Source organism: Diadema setosum, chromosome 4 (genome assembly GCF_964275005.1).
Source record: "Diadema setosum chromosome 4, eeDiaSeto1, whole genome shotgun sequence".
Lineage (NCBI taxonomy): Eukaryota > Metazoa > Echinodermata > Echinoidea > Diadematoida > Diadematidae > Diadema > Diadema setosum.
The window spans coordinates 43,982,377-43,989,435 of NC_092688.1; positions in this window are offsets into that span (position 1 = coordinate 43,982,377).

Sequence of the window (7,059 nt, forward strand, 5' to 3'; positions counted from 1 at the left end):
CACCATCACAATTCACTGGCAGCAAGACACAACATATATATATATATATATATATATATATATATATATATATATATATATATATATCAGGGCTCGACACTAACGGTGGCCCGGTGGCCCGGGGCCACCAAACGCATGTCGGGCCACCAAAATTTCAGAAATGAGGAATTTGGTGGCCTGATCGGGCCACCAAAAAAGGTCGGATGTTTGCCTTTGGGCCACCAAAAATAAGAGTTAGTGTGGAGCCTTGTATAATTATATGCAGACGAAATATATGCGTGTAGATGAGTATATAGCAAAGATGTATCAAATGTGTCTGTAAGTACATAGTATAATTGTACAGTTATTTTTTTAATCTTGTTTTGATATTCTAATTTGTGAATTAAATGAAAGCAAAGAACTGCAGTTGTTTATATGAATGCTGTTTATGTGATTATTTTGTGAGTGTGTATCATTTCATGTGTTTTCCTTATTTAAAAAAGGAAGAATTAACTTGTGGCTTTAGTGCTTGATAACTACATGTACATGCACACATTTTAGCTGACCTCATGCCACAACCAGGGTTGCCAGATTTTATACTTTTGTTTGATATACATATAATATATATAATCAAGACAATAATGAAGACAGAAGATGACGTGCGATGCCCGCTGGTGGTAGAAGCTTTCGACCTCGGGTCTTCATTAGCTTTACTCTCTGTTTATATGAAATGGAATAGATGTTTTGGGCATAACAGATCATATGGAGTAATGAACGTAATACATTTAGTACAGTTTCAGCACGAGTCAACAGCTTTAAAGCATATTTGGCAACATATTTAGCAATTGCAAAACATTCAACAATAGTATTACTGTAAGTAGATGTATAATAATGGGTGTATATTACATACAGGCATACCATGCAGTGAAAAATAATAAACAGAAATAAACATATAACTAAACTTAATAATGTAGTTACCTGTTAGGCAGACGTGTGTGTTTCTTGGGTGGTGTTGTGGCTGTCTGTGGCGAACATGTGATATATTGGGAGGGAAGGTGTGTGTGCGGTGGTGCAATGTCAGGCAAGAGTACGGTCTGATGGTATAAAGAAATGGGTTCAGTGTTCATGCAAGTGTGTCAGTGGAGGATTGTTTAAAAGTGCAATTTATATAACACCTGAAGAGATCCTTGTAATTTGATTGGTTGTTTGCCATTGATTATTCGGCCCATTTCACTATGACGTCATCATCCGTGCAATTGTGGTTCCATTTACTCTGCAATTTTGGATCCATACGATTTGCTCTATTGCATGCTCACTGAGAGCCCGGCATACTACGCGTATACGCTTGTGTTTTGCAGTGTATGTATGCGACAGCGCGCTACCTATCGTAAAGCGCTAAGTGAGCACTCTCGCGATCTCAGATTCTCAATTGTTTCTAAATAAATAAAACATGAAAGGACAAGGATCTCTTTCAGGCCTTATATAAAACAAATAATAAATGTTTTTCATTCGTGCAATGGACAGAATATTTCATTCGGTGAAAGATGAAATGTTCGATCCATTCAACTCGGCTGTGCCTCGTTGAATGGATCATTTCATCTTTCACCTCATGAAATATTCTGTCCATTGCACTCATAAACATTATTTGTATAATAATGGACAGATGACAGAAGCATAAGGTAAAAGTATCAGCATCATCCCACTATATATGTATATGTGTATATATATATATATATATATATATATATATATATATATATATATATTTGTGTGTGTGAATTTACAGCCAGACAAATAGAGTATTCCTTTGAAATAAAGATTTAAACCACAAGCTACAGTAGGATTTTCTGCATCAAGGTCTTAATATCATTGTTATCTAATCTAAATGACTAATATTTCCATGTTCCCACTGGCAGTTGAGTGAGATGACTAATACTGACTGTTAATATTCCTCTTGATCTGTTGCTATAAGATATCATCTATTACAGTGTACTCCTGTTAAAACTAACACAGTTACAAGAAAATTTTAATCATAACAAAGAAAAATTCTGGTCCCCCAATTACCACCCACATATTCTACTGTTTGGCTATTATGAAAGTTTGATATAACGAAAGAAAACCGCTGGTCCCGAAGACTTTGTTATACACTTTAATGGGAGTGCACTGTACTTCATTCCGTCTTTGTGTATCTATATTTTCCTCCCATGGTCGACTTCCTATTAATTTATAAGCTAGTCTCTTTGCAGATTCACTTTCCAAGGTATCAGTTTTCAACATCATTCAGTATGACTGGTATGGGATGAGTGAATGATGTTCAAAGCATATTCTAGAAGCTTGCGATCACCACCATCAGATCAATAAGTGCAGAATTTGAATGAAAAACAGACACCATTTTTAAAGGTTTTTTTCAGTGTGGTCATCATCGACATTATGAATAAAGATTAAATCTTCTCAGTGATACTGCCCTTGCTACACAGCAACAAATAAAATGTTTTTGAAGATATTAAAATTGTCACACTATTTCAATTATTTTCTCTTTTTTTCCAGCAGTCGCTGCAGTTTCATGTATTTTAAGTTGATAAAAATTAATATATTGGTTTTTTACAGTGTAGCCCCACTACAATTCCAACCAACCACTAGGCATGCTATACATACGAAGAGTTTGTTCGCAAAAACCAATAAGTCCATTTTTGAAGATTTTGAAGTACGGTCTCTGTCATAAAGTACAAAATAATACCTTTTAAATGATATATTGGTCACTACAGATAAAGGTACATTTTTGAAGTTATGGTCAAAAGAAGCAAAAATTTTCTTCTTATTCTCTTTATTTTTCTTGACCTTTAATCGCAAATATCTCCATTTGGCAAATATGGACGCATCGGTTTTTGCAAACAAACTCTTCATACCCACAAGCCACTATGTACAAAATCTTACTCCTTACAATTATCACATGGGATAAGTTTTTTTTTTTTTTTTATATATATATAATAGTACATTCACCCTACATGGCTCTGCAAAGGGAGACTGCACTTTCATTACTCCCGATCAAACATAAGAGCTGCAGAACTGGAGGACCCCCCCCCCCCCCCCATCCCTCCACACTCACACATTTGGCTCTGAAAAAATAAACAAATTGATTTGAGGTCTCGCTAATTCCAAACTGAGAAGTGTTTGATGTACAAGTGTGGGGGGGGGGGGGCATCACCCCTGAAATTCCCCTCCCTCACTCACCATCACCACCACCACCACCACCACCATCACCACCTACCACCACCACCACTACCACTAACACCTCTACTAACAACAACAACAACCTCACTGCACCACAAGCCATCCCTGGGCCGATCGGTTGCGCTCAGCGCAGCTGTGTTTTCAAGGGCACACACGCTTGCGGTGATTGTAGTATGTGATGGAGAACTCTCTTGACTAACTTGGGGAACTGAAAATGAATTGATTACCGAGTACATCAGATTTATACACTGGAGGACAAGCGCATTATTTTGTTGGCTACCTTTTTAATATCCATCCCCACCAGGAATAAACAACAGCGCGCAGGCAGGGCACTTGAATTGAACTGTTCTGCTGGATCGGAGGTGCTTGTGTACAAAAGCATTATACCGTACACTGCACGTATATGCACCATGCCTATGTAGAAAGCAGTGTTGCCTAGCCCAGCACCTGCGACTGATACAAACCGGAGCAGGCATAACATGCTGATTTGAGGGTCCTGTAAATAACTTGGCATTTGCGCAATTGCGTGTACAAATTGAGTTTAGGCAGCATTCATTCAATCTTAGTCGACTGGTGCATGGTATCGATATGGCGGCAGAGAGAGAACGTCTGAAAGAGTCCGAGGATCGAGTGAAGAATTGGAAGAGATGGGGACCGTATATGTCGGAGCGCCAGTGGGGGACTGTCCGGGAGGATTACTCGCCGGATGGCTCATGGTAAGCCGGCCGGTTCAAGGATAACAATTTCTACTCGTATAACTTCCGCATCTTAGATTGAAACATGTGTTGGAGTTAGGCATTCTCGTAGCCGCGGACCATTTAGCAACGTTCTGTCTACTAGTACTATGTACCACTTACTAGCACACAGTGGAAAACAGAATTTATATTTGTGAGGGTACATCATGAATTTGCAGTTATGGCATTTAGATCTGCTTTATTTTCCAGATCCAGATGTATTACTATTAGAAAGAGTATCTTTTACTGCAAATGAATAAATTGTATTAAAATCATATTGCTGAAGCTCTATAACAAGCGTCTTGTCTGTTTTAACGTACATTGTCGGCAGTCTACTGAGTCTTGTGTCTTCAAAGGTTTAATGGGCCTAGAGTCTAGTGGTGATGACTAATTATGTCATTGCAAGAAAACTGAAATGTCATCATTTTGATTTGACTGAAAGATCTGTCTGTATCTTTTCGGGGATATGTTGCGGGGAGACTGCAAATGGCTTCACGGTCCTGCACGGAATCCCCTCGATATCTTGTCTATGGAAGAGAGCCGTATGAATTAAAAAAAAAAAAAATGATAGAAAACTCCTCCAGACAGACATTGAAAAAAAAAAAAGTAAAAAATGTCACTTGCATTTGTCGCCAAGAATTCTGCACATACGATATGAGTCAACAATCTGAGCTCATGATGTAAATCTGTCAGTATCTGTGGTATTTTCTGCCTTGAGTGAAATGAAACTGATGAATATTTTCTAAGATAGAAGGTATTTGATTTTTTTAAAAAATGGTCGATGAGTAGGCCTAGTAAGCCCAACCATACCAGTTGTAGGTATCAAATTCACTATCTGCTGGCTCTTTAAAATTTATAGGGTCAATTTTTACAGAGCTCTGCTGAGGGCATGGGTGAAATCTAATGAATATTGGTTAAGAGTTGGAAATTAAAAGGGGTATCCATTTTGATAAATACTACACTGCTTTAAAGTAGTAAGATTTACTGATCAATTTTATGTTAGTAATATCAGCAGATTTGCAATGCTAATCATTTGTGATTGGATGACAAGTTTGTTAATGAATAACAATGATAAATGCAATATCATACACAAGTAATGCACAGATTTGAGTGTGTTAATGAAGATGTCCAATGTAAAACCTCTACATACGAGGTAGCCCTGTTACTGTAGAGAAGTTGCGGCGTCTATAGTTGGGCTAGTGGAGGTGCAGTGCATTCGCGGGTATGCTATTAGCAATGATGGTATAGGTTGTACATGCAGGACACGGAGAGTGCTACATCTCCACTACCATCACAAACTTAATATCTGTGCAGTATTTGTTTTATAAAATATGTCTCTGAACTATCAGTTGTTAAAACTTTCTATTGCAATAGTGCAATAGGTTGCAGGATTGAGTGAGTGAACCTGATTTATTTATTTTTTTCTCTCTCTCTCTCTTATTTTGAAAGTGTGAAATTTTCAGTCTGTGTTTGTTTCATTGAGGCAATATTCTTTATAGATTGGTCAAAGTGTACCAAACACATCAAATCAGCTTGGGCCATTTTTTTTTTTTTTTTTTTTTTTTTTTTTTTTTTTTTGGTCTCTAGAGGAGCCTGTGGAGTTAGATATTGTAAAGACTCTATATATGTGACAGCACCATGCCAGAGATTGTATTTCAAGAGGCATTTCCTCTCCAAATATTTTGCATGTTTAGCATCCATGCTTGGTGATGTTGAATTGGAATTGAAATTGAGCTGAGTTAAAAAGCTTTCTGTTACATTGACCCTTTCTGTGACACAAGTAGTATGTTGTACAATGTATGTCACAGACAGCATGCATTCGCGAAGGCAAGGAAGACTTTGCACCTTTAGTATGGAAAATCAAATGGTATTCATATGTACACTATATATGGTTATATTGTGCATATTGAATGTTATTAAATGCAATTCTGTGTAAATATCAGAGTTCCAATTTCAAGCAATTGGCCGCAGATTACAGACTGTAACTGAAAATGTGCATAAGAATAGACAGCACTGTGTTACTTGGCTGGTAAACATTTTATGAACGTGATCTAAGAATAGTCACTCCAGTATTGTCTGTAATGAGGAAAGTCAACAGGGAAGTTTGTTCGATACCAGACTGATACGAAAAAGTGCCTGTGGTGAAGTCTGTAGGACCAGGAAGCAGATATTTCTTTGTGTAAGCTGAGATAAGGGTTTTTTTTTTCCCCTATTTACACCAATGCTGGACCACATTTTTCCTTTCAGTGGTGACAATAGGCTCACCTTGCCAAATGCTCTAGAACCTGTGAGGTTTTGAGACTAAAGGTTTAATGCAGTGAATTTGTAATCATTGCTTTTGTCCATTTGAGGGTAAAGCTTGACAATGAAAGCTTCCCTTACATCAATCATGCATGGTTATTTTGCATACCATCTGTGAGTATCCAAAGTGGTCCCAATTGCAAATTTTCTCAGGAATTTGCGGCCAGGACAAATAGTTATGATCATATGATCAACTTCTAAACATCAAGTAGTGTTGATGTGCTGTCCATGTCATCAATAGGAACTTCAATGCCTCTCTATGCCAATATAGGCTGTAGAGGTAAAATTCATGTTAAAGACTCTGTCATGTGAATGAAAGCACTAAATCATATCCCAAGATGAATGAATACTTTACGGCAGTTTGATTCATTCTGCAAACATGGTATCCCAATGGAATCTTATGAATTCTAGCTAACCTGCAAAAACACAACTGATCTCATGATCCATGCATTCTTTCAAACAAGGTTGAGTCTTCCTTGTAGCTCTGCCTACATGGTAGTTATGTGATACCGGTATCATTCAGTTTAATACACAAAGTAGAAGACAAAGGAACTACATGATGCTGTATGCTACAGTGAAAAATCTATCTGTTGGACCGATTAGGATTCCTAGATGTATAATATATATATATATATATATATATACATCTATATGTACACTAATGTATATATTTTAATGTATGCTGACTCTGGGCGTGTATGCTTACAGAACATTATTTTATTATATAGCAAAAACAGAATATGAACTATCAGTTTGCAATCTTGGGAAATGGGGCATTTTTATTGGAATTTTGACACACATGAGTTCAGCTATC